This window comes from Alligator mississippiensis, chromosome 11 (genome assembly GCF_030867095.1).
Source record: "Alligator mississippiensis isolate rAllMis1 chromosome 11, rAllMis1, whole genome shotgun sequence".
Taxonomy (NCBI): Eukaryota; Metazoa; Chordata; order Crocodylia; family Alligatoridae; genus Alligator; species Alligator mississippiensis.
This window is the reverse complement of record NC_081834.1, coordinates 49743407-49756622: the sequence shown is the minus strand read 5'-3', so window position 1 is coordinate 49756622 and position 13216 is coordinate 49743407. Positions and strand designations below refer to the sequence as shown.

Genomic DNA, 13216 nt, shown 5'->3' with positions numbered 1-13216 from the left:
GGGGACTCAGACACGGCTCCCTCCAGTTCAGCCACTGAGAAAGGACCAGGAAGAGAAAGGCCTCTTCCTGCTTCAGGGCACAGAAAAGGGAAACTGTCACTACACACCCTCCTGCAAGCCATGGCTACACAGGCCCTGGCAGAAAATCTGCAGGATGAACTTTCCTGTTACATCTGTCTGGAGTTTTTCAAAGACCCGGTGTCCATCCACTGTGGACACAATTTCTGCCAAGCCTGCATCACTAAGTGCTGGGAGGAATCGGGGGTCAACTTCTCCTGTCCTCAGTGCAGAGAAGGTGCCCTGCAGGGAAATTTCAGGCCCAACTGGGAGCTGGCAAGAGCGGTAGAAATAGCCAAAAGGCTGAGTTCTCCAAGGCCAAAACAAGAGCAGGAGGTGGGGAGAGGGTTTGTGAGACACACCAGGAGCCCCTGAAGCTCTTCTGTGAGGAGGATCAAACCCCCATCTGCGTGGTGTGCGATCGATCCAAGGCCCACCGAGCTCATGCTGTGGTTCCCATTGAGGAGGCTGCCCAGGAGTACAAGGTAGGAAATCACCTGCTAGTGTCCCTTTCTGCATGCATTTCCAAGGCCAATGTTTGACAAGGTGCCAGATAGCCTGGCTCTGTACTATGTATTTCTGGACTCTGAAGTGCCTTGTTTCATGCTTATAGTAGAGATGATATCTTTTATTAGACCAACAAGACTTTTGCAACAAAAAAAAAATAAAAAAATCTTTAAATGCAAGCTCTGGGCACAACCACTCTTAATCAGGCATTGGAGAAAAGATTTTTTAAAGTTCTCCTGGGTAGAAATGAAAGCTCATATTTCATAGGATTTCCCAGAGGAGTCAATAGTTTTCATTCTTGCACTATTTTAGTTAATTTCAATATTCCTACAAAAAATACCTTGAAATCACAGCTCTTTGCTTTCAACCTTGGCTCTAGTTTCCAGAGATCCTCTAGCCCCAGACCCACCCCTCACATTGCACCTCCCTATGGGCTTTCCCAAGGGGTTTCAGGCTGGTGCACTCATTACAATTTGCTGAGTTCAAGCAGCTGGGGAGAGTTTTAGTCAATCCTGAACCAGATAGATAGCATCTGTTTTGACCCTGCTATGATGGGGTCACTCCTCCACTTCCAAATGAAATCCCTTTTCTTGGATCAGGACCAAATCCAGGACTGACTGCAGGCTCTGAAGGAAGAGAGAGAGAAGCTTCTGCAGTTTCAAGCAACAGAAGAAGTGAGGAGCCAGGAGTGTCTGGTAGGTGCTTGCTCTTCTTACCCATCAGGGTCAGCAAAAACGGTGTCTGTCCCTTGGGGAGTGTCACTCAGGGAATGTGGGGGAAGGAGTCTGTGGCTGTGACCACATGCCACTAAAAGGGAGGGATTTTACACCTGCTTATTGCCCTCTGTGAGCTAGATGCTTGCCTTATCTCTCCCTGCTCTAGGGCAGTCCCCCAGGACCTGAGAGGGCCACTTGTCTGGCAAGTCAGAAATCCAGGCTTTAGTTTTTCCCACCACTGTCCAGATCAGGTCTGAATGTGCATCTTTCTGAAGTCCTAGAGCAGTGCTCTGACCACAACACCACAAGCTGGCCACTATTCAGGCCCTTGCTGGGCCCTCCTTTGGAGGCTGTTCCCCTGGACAGGCAAAAGACAGTGGCAGAGCACTGCTAGGGGGTGTAAAGTGGTGGGGTTGCATCCCACTTCATGTTCTCCTTCACTACAACCGCCTGCAGGAGCTGAGGGCCCAATCCTGTTGAAATAAGCCTGCTTGGCCCCTCCTTCAAAGCCAGGCAGGTAGCCAATGGCACTTGCCATATCCTGGTACCCCCAGAGGCCAAGGTTCCCATCCTGACTGCACCCCAACACCCTCCCTGTGGGAGGGAGGTACGTGGGATACATGGGGCCAGAAAGAGAATGAGCCAGAGGTTGTATGCTCCAGTGTGGAGGCTGCTGGCTTGGAGGAGAGGATGTCCTGTGTTATAGCCTTGTTCCTAGTGGGGCAGAGCCTGCTCTACTACATTGCTGTCTTTGCCCTTTTTTTTCTGCCATACACTGAGTTTCTCCAACTGGGTTTCCTGTGGCAGAGATGTAATACTCTGCAGGTCACTGAAGGGTCTTTCTGGCTCCTCACCTGGACTGTGCGCCAGAGGAAGTGATGTGTGGATGCTCTGTGATCTCCATGTAGCTGCTGCACTTGGAGGCCAGGGAGCTGGGACTGTACAGTAACAACCCAGAATTACAAGGAGACAGAGCTGAGGTGGTGGGGCAGCGTGGGGAGGCAGGCATTGTCACAGCTCTGCATTGCCTCGTTATCCAAGACTTTCGCTCTGTAGTGCTCATCTATTTAATGCATGGCTTTCAGAGCTGTGAAAGTACCCAAGGCTAAAGATCTCAATAGATGGTGTGAGGCACTGCCTGGCAACTTGAACCATTTTGAAGTGGACTTATTTGAACTGAACTGAAATGTTTCTCCTTGGACATCTTACATGAACCACAGGGGGAGAGCTGCTGTCAAAATGTTAGGTGCTGTATTTCCAAGGGATGTGATATCACTTTCCCCTCCTGCATGTACAGGACTCTGAAATGACGTCTCTCCCTCCAACTCTCTCTTCCCTCTCTCTTTCCATGGCTCCAGCCAGCCTTTTACTTGGTCCTGTCTGTTCATTACAGGAAAAAGTAGAAGCTGAGCGCGAGAAAATTACATCCCAATTTCAGGAATTTTACCAGTTTCTGAAGGAACAAGAGCAACTCCTACTGGCCCAAATGGGAGAGCTAAACAGGGAGCTTAGGACAATGCAGGCAGAACATGCCACCAAGCTGTCTAAGGAGATTTCCCATCTCAGTGACCTGATCGGAGAGATGGAGGGGAAGTGCCAGCAGCCACCAAGTGACCTCCTGCAGGTGAGGGAGATGGTGGAGATGGAAATGTAGCCAAACATGATAATAGTCCCCACCTGAAATCAAATCCCACTAAAGCCCTCAGTGCAGGTATTTTATGTAAAGAGGAATTATCCATTGTGTGGCCTTTATTTTACAGCCAAGAATTGCAGTGTTAGCAGGATATCAGAATCCTAGCATTTGGGGAGAGGCTTCCCTCCCTATAGCTTTCAGGGCTCATGGTAGAGGTGATATCTTTTATTAGACCAATAAGATTTTTGCACAAATATATAATTGCAAGCTTTGGGGCACAAACACCCTTCATCAGGCATCAGAGAAAAGATTGTAAAAGTTCTCCTGGGTAGAAATGAAAGTTCATATATCATAGGATTTCACAGAGGAGTCAGTAGATGGAAAACTCCTCTGGGCCGGCAGTTCTTGTCTCAGTATAGCTCAGGTTTTGTTGGGTGAGTGTTGTATGTTATCCAGCTTTGTATGACACACCCCCAGCACACCCAACCAAGGACTTAAAGCCTACCCAAACCCCAACCTCTTTGCATTGAGCAGATGACCCCCTCATTCTTAAGAAGGCAGGGTAAATATTCATCTTGATAGACTAACTAAATAAGATGCATAGAGAGAAAGATGACAAGCTTTTGTGAACCCAAGTTCACTTTATCAGATGCTATGAAAAAACAGCATAGAGCAGAGTATAAAGTGAGTGAGTGATTTGAATACATGTAGGTGGGAAAGAGAGAAGGAGGGGGAGTGCTGTGAGAAGTGTACGAGCAAAAATGCCATGGGAACAAAGGGAACACAAAAGCTAATCCAGGTAATGGGATAAAAATCCATACTCAGCGTAGTCTGGCTTGTGTATGATTTCTTGTTCTGCAGTTTCCCATTCAAACTGGCTTTTAAAATTTTTCTGCTTGAGAATAGCAATCCTGAGGTCAGCAGTGGAGCATCCAGGGAGGTTGAAGGGTTCTGCTACAGGCTTTTGTGTCTTTCTGGAGCTGATGTCAAATCAGTGCTCATTCGTTCTTACACCTAGAGATCACCTTGTCTGTCCAATGTAGACAGCAGATGGGCACTGTCAGCAGGGAATGGTGTATATGACTGTTGATAGAGTTGCTGATGAATGAACTTCGGGTGTTATGCTCATTATTGGCCCAGTGGTGACGCGGTCTGAGCTTCCTCTCATTTCTCTCCCTTCTAGGACATCAGAAACACTTTGAGCAGGTAGGCAGCTCCTCCTTTCTCACCCTCATATTTCCCTGGATGTCATGTTAGACCCACATCTCCCCATGTCCTGCACCAGAGCGTGGGCAGGATCTGTTGTTGAGTGTCAAGTGCGTGACATATTGGCAACCTGTCTCCATCCGTTTGAGATGAGAGAGGTGTCAGTCTCACAGGAACTGTCATAACTTCCAGGGGAAAAGGAAAAGGAGAAAATACAAGAAGAACAAATGATTAGAAAATCCTTTTTCCCTTTGTAGGTGTGGGATGGGAAAGATCCAGCTGCCAGTGCTAATTTCTCCTGAGCTGGAAAAGAGACACCAGGAATTCTCTAAGAAAGATATTTTTCTCAAGAAAACTCTGAGGAACATACAAGGTACCAAAGAGAGATCCAGGGAGGGAAAGTGAGTCCTGTCTGTTATGGTGGGAGGAACTGGGATCTTGTTCCTCAGTTTTTAATGCAGATGCCAGGAATGGGTCTACCCCCAGGCTGTGTCTGGAGCCCCTGCTTTTGCGAGGCTCTGATACCTAGGGACAACTACTTGTGCTGTTCGTGACCCCCTTGCAACCTTCATCCTACCCACTGTCCTTTTCCCTACCAAATTCAGCCACAGGAGGAAAAAAAGGGTCACTCTTGAAGGCAGCTGTGTTCAATCCCTGGGTTCTGGAGCTGCGTGAAAGCAGGTGCTCTGGCCAGAGAGACCTCATTGAGCAGGCACCAAATAGCCAAAGAGGAGTGTGAATGCACCACTACCCTCCCCTTCCCCTCAGATCTACCCCTGAGTGCAAATATAGAATTTAGTGCTGAGAAGACAACACCACACGGACCCACCTCTTACTGTCCATCTCTCATACTGTTACCTGCCCTTAAGCTATTGACATTGCCAAGAAAAAATGTGGAATAGATGAAATTACTACAAGATGGATAGGCAAGGGTTGCCTTGCCCCTCACATTCCTTGAACCATCACAGCTACAACATAATTCCAACACTACCAATATAAGATGGATAGATAGCTGACTTAATGACCATAAGAAAAGGGTGATTATAAATGGATCGGTGTGAGAATGACAGAGGGTTTTGTTTGGGGATTTCCACAAGGGTTTCTTCTGGGTCTGAAGAACCTCTTTCTTAATTAGTTGAATGGTGGAGCGGAGAGTTGAAATACAAGTAGAATTCAGAAGGATCTTGAGTAAGTGGGAAGCTGAGCTAGAGACATCTGGAGAAAGTTCATTTTGGGCAAATGCAAGGTGCTACATCTAGGGAAGCATAATCAAAAGCACAAATACAGAATGGGAGACAATAGTTTGGTGGCAGCATTGCTGAAAGGGCTCGTGAGGTTTTAGTGGATGACAGACTCAACATGAGTTAACAATGTGATGCAGTCGTAAAATAAATAAATAAAAAAGCTCATTTGATTTGGAGCTGCATCAATGGGAGCATTAGCTGTAAAATCTGAGAAGTGCCTCACAGTAATTGTGTGTAACTCTGGGCTCCACATTTTGAGAGACATATAGGGAAGTTAGAGAGAGTTTAACAAGAGAGACTCCCCAGACTCTATCTACCAAGTGAGACTTTTGCAAAGTCAGTGCCTCCAGATTGCAGTTTTGATAGCGCTTCATGACAAGACTTCAAAGCATTCCTCAACAATAAAGTACGATTAACTTGTCCTCTAGCAGCTGGCCAGACTTGAATCATTGCCATGAAAGGAGCAAGAGAGAGCTGTTATAAGCACACCTGGCTCTGTCACAGTGATGCATTCTAATTCCTATAAAGCGAGGATGTCAAAGATATTGCCCACAGACTGGCTCCAGGCCATGGAGCTGAATCATCCTGCCTACATGAGCTACACACAGTTCAGGGCAAATCTGGGAAACATGCTGCATGCATGGACTGGCCCTGCACGCTGTATCCAGGGTTAGTTCAGATTAGGTCCATACACAAGCCTCCTGTGTTGCACCCAGTGCACAGACCAGCACACACCCCAGACCAGTGCCCCACACTGCATGAACCATGCATCCTGGCCCAGTCCAGCCCCAAATGCAATAGGCAGGACCCAGGTGGGTGATTGCTGCATACAGAGAGTAGGGCTGGAGCTGGCACACGGTGCAAGCAGTACATATAGATGGTTCAGGGCACAGGCTGCATGCGGTGCCTGCATCAGACTGGTCCTGTGGGCCTGATCCGGCCTCCAGACTGGCTATACACCCCTCATGTGGCCTATGGGGCTGAATGAACTTAACACAAATGCTGTACAGCTCTTGGAGGAATTAAGCTCCATCATGATATCAAGAATTCCTGTTCTCTTCCTGATCACGACTATTTTCTGCTAGAACTTTCTCAAAGCTCTCTCAGCACTAAATCCCATTTAGATCTGAGGGGAGAGGAAGGGTAGTGGTGCATTCACACTCCCCTTTGGCTATGTGGTGCCTGCTCAATGAGGTCTCTGGCCAGAGCACCTTATCCAGAACCCAGGGACAACACAGCTGCTCACCCCTTCTTTCCTCCTGTGGCTGAATTTGGCAGAGGGAGGGATAGTGGGTAGGAGGAAGGTTGCAAAAGGGTCACAAACAGCAGAAGTGCTTGTCCCCAGGCTTCAGAGCCTTTGTCAATTAGCTGGTGATCTTGGAGAGCTCCCAGCACTAACACCTCACAGCTAGACATGGAGTAACCCCAACCCCTTTGCTGCAGTCCTGAATGCAGCCACTTTTCTACTTGTATATTTAGCGTGAGTCGCAGCAGATATCTCACACTAGGTTTTTGGCTTATGAGAGCATGTCCCAGGGCGTACTTCAGAATTATTCTCTCTCTCTCGAACTCTCTCTTCTCTTTTGTCTCCTGGAAATAGAGATGAATTTCCCAATTAATTATATGAATGATACTTAAAACAGAAACCTGACATCATGCGATCTCTCACTTGTTTTTCTTTTCTCTTTATTGCTCATCTTTCCTTTGCAGGCACTCTGGTGTTTAAACTGCAAGAAGCCAGTATGTCAGTATCTGGAGGAGGGCAGGGGTGATAAAGGCTAAGGGGAAGGGGCCATTTATATTCAGCGTGGCAATTTATTCAACATGAGAGGGAGTGGCTCTAAATTCACTTACAGAAGATGCTTTTGTGATGGAAAAACCCAGAAACTTTCATAAAGTTTAAGCTTTGCTGAGAAGGGATAGGGCCTCAGGCATATCAGTGTACGAGCTGCTGTGCTGGGAGCTCATCTTACCCAGCCCAGACTGCCTCCGTGGCACGTATCTGTCTGACTGACTCCTTCCTTCAGTCCCACTTTTTTCCCCCCCCGGGCCCTCAGGGCACTTGTACACACATTTTGGGGGCAGGGGTTGGCAGATCAGAGTGTCCCGGCCAACACAGAGCTGCTGGGGATGGCGAGGAATGGCCCCAACCTCTGCCCTGGGTCAAGCTGTGCCCCAATGCTGTGACTCTTGTTTCTCCTGCAGCAAATGTGACTCTGGATCCAGACACAGCTCATCCTGAACTCCTCTGAGGATGGGAAAAGCGTGAGACGAGCAGATATCGGGCAGAATCTGCCCAGCAATCCCAAGAGATTTGATACGTGGCACTGTGTGCTGGGCTACGAGGGATTTGCCTCAGGGAGACATTACTGGGAAGTACAGTTGGGTGATGGGAGGGACTGGGCTGTGGGGGTTGCTAGAGAATCTGTGACCAGGAAGGGTAGGATCATCCTTAACCCCGAGGGAGGCATCTGGGCTCTGGGACAGTGGGGGGGTCAGTTCCAGGCTCTCTCTGTCCCTGAAGCCTCACTTCCCTGGAGGCTTCGGGTATATCTGGACTGCGAAGTGGGGCAGGTGGCATTTTACGATGGTGATACTGAGGCCCTGATCTTCACCTTCCCGCTGCCCTCGTTCACCCAAGAGAGAATCCACCCCTGGTTCTGGGTGGTGGAGGGATCCCAGCTTCGATTGCACACCCGAGACCCAGTGATCGACCATCTTCATCTTAGTAATGATATTATCTAGCCTCTGGTCTCCATCCCTCTGTGATCTTGACGGACTCCAGTCCATCAAATGCACACATAGGTTTGTCTAAGCTGTGGTTCCCTGCTCTGCGACTGACAGCTAAATTCTCCTGATGGTTCCTCACCATACTGGGGCACCACCGTGCATACAGAGCAGGCAAGACGAGGCTTTCAGAATTGCTTAATGGGTTCTGGGCCTTGTTTGCTCCTCCTGTCTGTGATCCCAGAGGGCGAGCTCTGCTGAGCCCGAGGAAGAGAAGAGGGATCGCGGGAGGGGAGAATGAGGGCAGAGGAAAAGGGAAAGGTTGTGAAGAGGAAAGAGCGACTACAATGAGCAGCAGGGCAGTTCATAACACCTCTTGGCAGTGATGGTTTAAATTCATGATGTGCAGTCATCATGAGGTCCCTGCATTCATTTGTGAAAAGTGGAGCTGTGCCAAGTGCCTTAAAATAATCATTATACATGTAACCCTTCTTCCAGGCATTGGACAAGAAGAACAAGAGCTGGGGTCATATTTGGGAGGTTTTACATGATTTTGATTTGAGCTCCCACCCAGGAACCTGGGAAAATAAATTTTAACTGGGTGGCTGAAAGTGGACAAATTTCCCCAGTTGCAACCACCATTTAACTGTAACAGAGTTTATGAAAGGGGGAAAGAAACAAATGCATAACCTTAAACAAAACCTTAACTCTTAAATATTAACCGAAACCTCAAACCATTAACAAACAGCCTCTCTCAGTTGTTGCCAGACCATCCTAGAGGGGCTAACACCTAGCCCAGTCTGCTAGGAAGGAAGACTCGTCTAGGACTGCTGTGATTCAGGAGCTCTGCCATGTACCCAGCCAAAGCGGCAAGTGCTGGGCAGGGAGGCCAGCCCTAGTTTGCTTCCATTATGCTGCTGGGGGTGGCTGCTTCTTCATCCGCATCACTGCTTCTGGGATGTGCTGCTTCCTGCCACCACCGGGGTTTGCCACCACTCTGTTGCTGAAGGTCATCGCTGCTCTGCCACTGGAGGTCTGCCACCTTTACCACTGCTAGGAGGCACCAGGAGTCGATTGCTAGGGGTCCGCTTGCCTCTTCAGGTTGTTTATGCAACCCCAGCTTTATCTGAATCTGCTATAGGGACTTACACACGTAAGCACTTTCCTTCTGAGGATTTGATAATCAAATGCAAGATCATCTGCTGAGTAACTCCTATCTGTTTCTCACATGCATGCTGTCTATGTTGGAACGGAGGGGCCACTCTAGCAGTGGGAGTCCATAGTGAGTGCTGGCCCCTCAGTGACCTTTGTGCAGCTTTCCTTTGTAACATTTGTGTGCCTGCAAACTCCACCATTTTGGAAGGGCACCAGGAATGCAAAGATCTTTACCTGTAAACAGGGTGACCACCCATCCCTAATTGGGCAGGGCAGTCCCACAGTGGGAACTGGAAGTCTCAATCCCAGGCTGCATGATTCTGGGACAGCATTTGTCCCAGGTTCACAGCATCTGCAAGGATTGGGAAAGGCGCGTTTCCCTTTGTCGGGAGGCAGCATTCCAGCCTGCAAGGGTCTGCCGGGAGCGGGACATGGGGTGCTGCATGCACACCCACACATCTGCACGCCTACACACATGCATGTAGCTGGGAAATACAGCTGGGTAGCATGGAGAGCAGCTCCTTGCAAATAAATCTATGGGGAGGATGGGGTAAAGGGAATAGGATGGGGAGAGAGAGTGAAAATAAAAAGGCCTGCAAACTCCAAACCTGCATACAAATGAGTGTATGCAGAGAAGGAATACACAAAGTTACCATGAACTTGAATATTATAGGCAGGGTTACTCATATTTTTGCTACTTTCTTAACTGATTGCTCCTGTGGTGTGGCTTCACATATATGGTTTAATAAAGTATAAAATTGCAATCTGGTTTGTCTACTTTGGAGTCTGTTGCACTCTATGTGGGCTTCTGCAGCCAGGACTCAGACTCCCAAAGAAGAACAGCCATGTGAGTACTGAACAGTCACCACAATGAATTTCCCTGTACAGAGGCGCCCCCAGGAGAAAGCTCCCCATGACGAATGTTGCATGGAAGAATGTCTTACCATGCCCTGACCTTGCCCAGACTGGTGTCAGAGTCTGCAGAGGTTTAAGTTCCCTATGGTATATGTACTATCAAGCCTTTTCTGGGGTTCCTTGGTTATTCCCAATGGCTGCTCAGAAGGAGGGGAAATGATCAAGCCATCTTGTGAGATCATGTGGCCCTCGGTGGGTCTTTTTGCACTAGGAGTTCCCAGGTAAAAGTCCAGGAGCTTAGGAGGAGAAGCTATGTTTAAAGGAGAGAATCCAAGAAACCTGCTTCTTTCTAGATGATGACCCTCCCATATCAGTAATGAGAACTCCTGCAAGGTCTGGAGATGAAGATCAGTGATCTTACAGTACTCTTGAAATCTGCGCTGCCACTGACTCGATTGCTGTGTTCCCTCCCCCATAACAGGCTGTGGACTGACAGCTAATATGCAAGAAAACTCCCTTTGGTTTCTTCAGACAAACCCATGTTGCTTCTCTCCAAGTTCAGCCATTTTGGTATTGAAATAGATGTTGGTAACTGAAATTGGTATTTGGCATTTCAGCTTCTCTATTTATGCCAAGGGCAAATGGAAGTTCCTCATGAAACAGAAGCTACGGACAGCCCTGCAGAACTGGGCACAGCAGAAGCACTTGCAAATTAATCAATCTGATGCCTTGATTATAGTAAGCATGGGGACACTGTACTGACTTAGCGCAGAAATCTTTTGCCCTGTTAGGACAGATAATGACACTTCCACAATTTTCTTAGCAGCTGGACGAATTCTCGTATCCCCTCCCCTGGGGTGGATTTGAAGGCTAATCTCCCACAAAGATAGTAACCTAATTATCAAGCCACAGACACAGCACATATGAAACCACCTTTCTGTTGAGGCCAGGTCACTGGCCAGCCAAGAGGGAAAGGTTTCCTGGGACAAGTGAGGTGGAAGCTGCCTGTATGGCTCAGGGAAGTGGATGCTGCCCCAGCAGCAGGGAAGTGAGCCTTTACTTCCACTGACTGCATCTCTCTGTGCAGCTAGACTGGAGACCAGACTGCACTGGCTGGAAAGGCTTTGAGTGCAAGTACTCACTGCAGTATGGGACCACTTGAAAGACTAGACCCAACCCCCCTAGCAAGTGCCTCCTGTGTCCATCAGAGTTGGCCTCTGGAGGTCTGTGGGGAAGAGATTGCACCTATGAGCTTCCTCACTTGAAAATACAGAAGAGCTGTGTACCTACACAGGTGAAGTGAAATGACTCCTGGATTCTGGAAAGTGCAGAAATTATGGCCCACAAAAAACAAGGTGAAGGAGATCCCACCTCCTTTGCCCAAAAGCCAAGAGTTTAGAGCAGTCACGTGGGGACCCAGGTTCTAGCCACCCACCCATGCAGGGGGTTGGGGCCAGCGTGACTCTGACTTGCCAGCCCAGTGCTCTAGTCACCAGGCCAGAAGTGAACCATTATGTCTGCTGCACAATGGACTAAAATCATAAATGTTCAATACGCATCAAAAAGAGTTGAAGTGTATTGAACAGCTGCCTATCTGTCATTTCTTTGTGGAGGTAAAAGAGGACTCTGCCCCAGATGTCTAAGGGATGATAGGGTTTGATCACTATACAGTGGAGCATCAGCTGTGGAGGGGCAGAACCACTGGGAAAAGAAGCCCCCCTTTCTAGACCTGTGTGCGCCAGCCCTGCAGTGTCAGACAGAGAAACTGAGAGCTTCAACAGCAGTGCACACTGGAGGGGGTCTGAAAGCCTGTAAAGGCTAATAAAAGGAAAGGGATGCAATGGCATAGGTCATTTCAGCATACTCCTGTGCTCTGGGATGGTGCAGGGGTTCTCTGTGCAAAACTTCAGAAGAAAACTCCACAGCCTGCACATAACCATGTAGGGGATGTAGCCAACTGTCTGACTGGGGCAGATGGTTAAAGAGCCTTGACGGTAGGGGCCAGAACCTGGGGATCTGTCTGTTCAGGGAAGAGCAAAGAAAGCCCCTTCTCCCCCTGCCACAGACTCCAACTACTGCTTATTTACCCTTGTTCTGCCCTCAGGACTCTTTCCCTCTTAGCCAGCCAGTGGACCAGGTCTTTACAGCCTGATCTATGCCACTTCTTGGTAGCTAGGACACTCTGGGGGATATATAAGAGGTGGGTTTAAGTCCTTGGGGCTGAGTAGGCCGAGACCCAAGGTCTCCCATGTCCTTACCAAGTGCACAAGCTCCTAGTATATTAGACCAGGAGGACCCTTATTCTGGTGTCTACAGATCAGCAAAAGTCCTGATAAGTCCCCTTGGCCTTTTGCACTTGGTGGAAGTAGGATTTTAAGCAGACCAAGACCCCTTAGGACAAGCTATGATTCCCCACTGGAATGGAAGAAGAGCCGTCACAAGAGCCTCTTGTGAATAGGAGGGCCTGTCGCTGGCGCCAGGTGAGTGCTACCCACTGCAGTGAATGGGAAAACTGCATGCCCTCTGCAGGTCCCAGGCAGGAGCAGGAACTCGCACACAGCTCCTTGCTGCTCAGCCAGTGAGAAAGGACCAGGAGAGGAGCAGGTCCCTTCCTGCTCCAGGGCATACAAAAAGGGAGTCACCTACACACCTACTGCTAGGAGTGATGGGTGCTGAGCCCCCCAGGGAATCTCTGAGATTAAGCTTCTTGTTTCATCTGCCCCGCGCTTTTCAAAGCCCTGGGGTCTATCCATCGTGGGCACAATTTCTGTCGAGCCAGTGCCAGGAGAAATCAGAAACCATCTTCTGCTCTCAGTGCAGAGAAATTTCCCAAGAGAGAAACATCAGATCCAGTAGAGAACTGGCAAGAGCGATAGAAATCGCCAAATGTCTGACTTCCCAGGCATCCAAAGGCACAGCAGGCAGAAAGAGAGCATGTGACAAACAGCAGGAGTCCCTGAAACTTTTCTGTAAGGAGGATCAAACCCCCATCTGCATGGTGTGTGATTAATCCAAGGCTCACCAAGCTCACGCTGCGCACTGAGGAGGCTGCCCAGGAGAACATGGTAAGGAACCACTGGCTTGTGCCAATGCCCTCACTTGTGGGACATGAATAA

The 13216-nt window shown here is 48.7% G+C and overlaps 1 pseudogene; it reads left to right on the top strand.

Annotated features, from left to right (window-relative positions):
• Positions 1–71: 71 nt before the first annotated feature.
• Positions 72–9005, top strand: LOC102572149 (zinc finger protein RFP-like; annotated as a pseudogene).
• The last annotated feature ends 4211 nt before the right edge of the window (positions 9006–13216 follow it).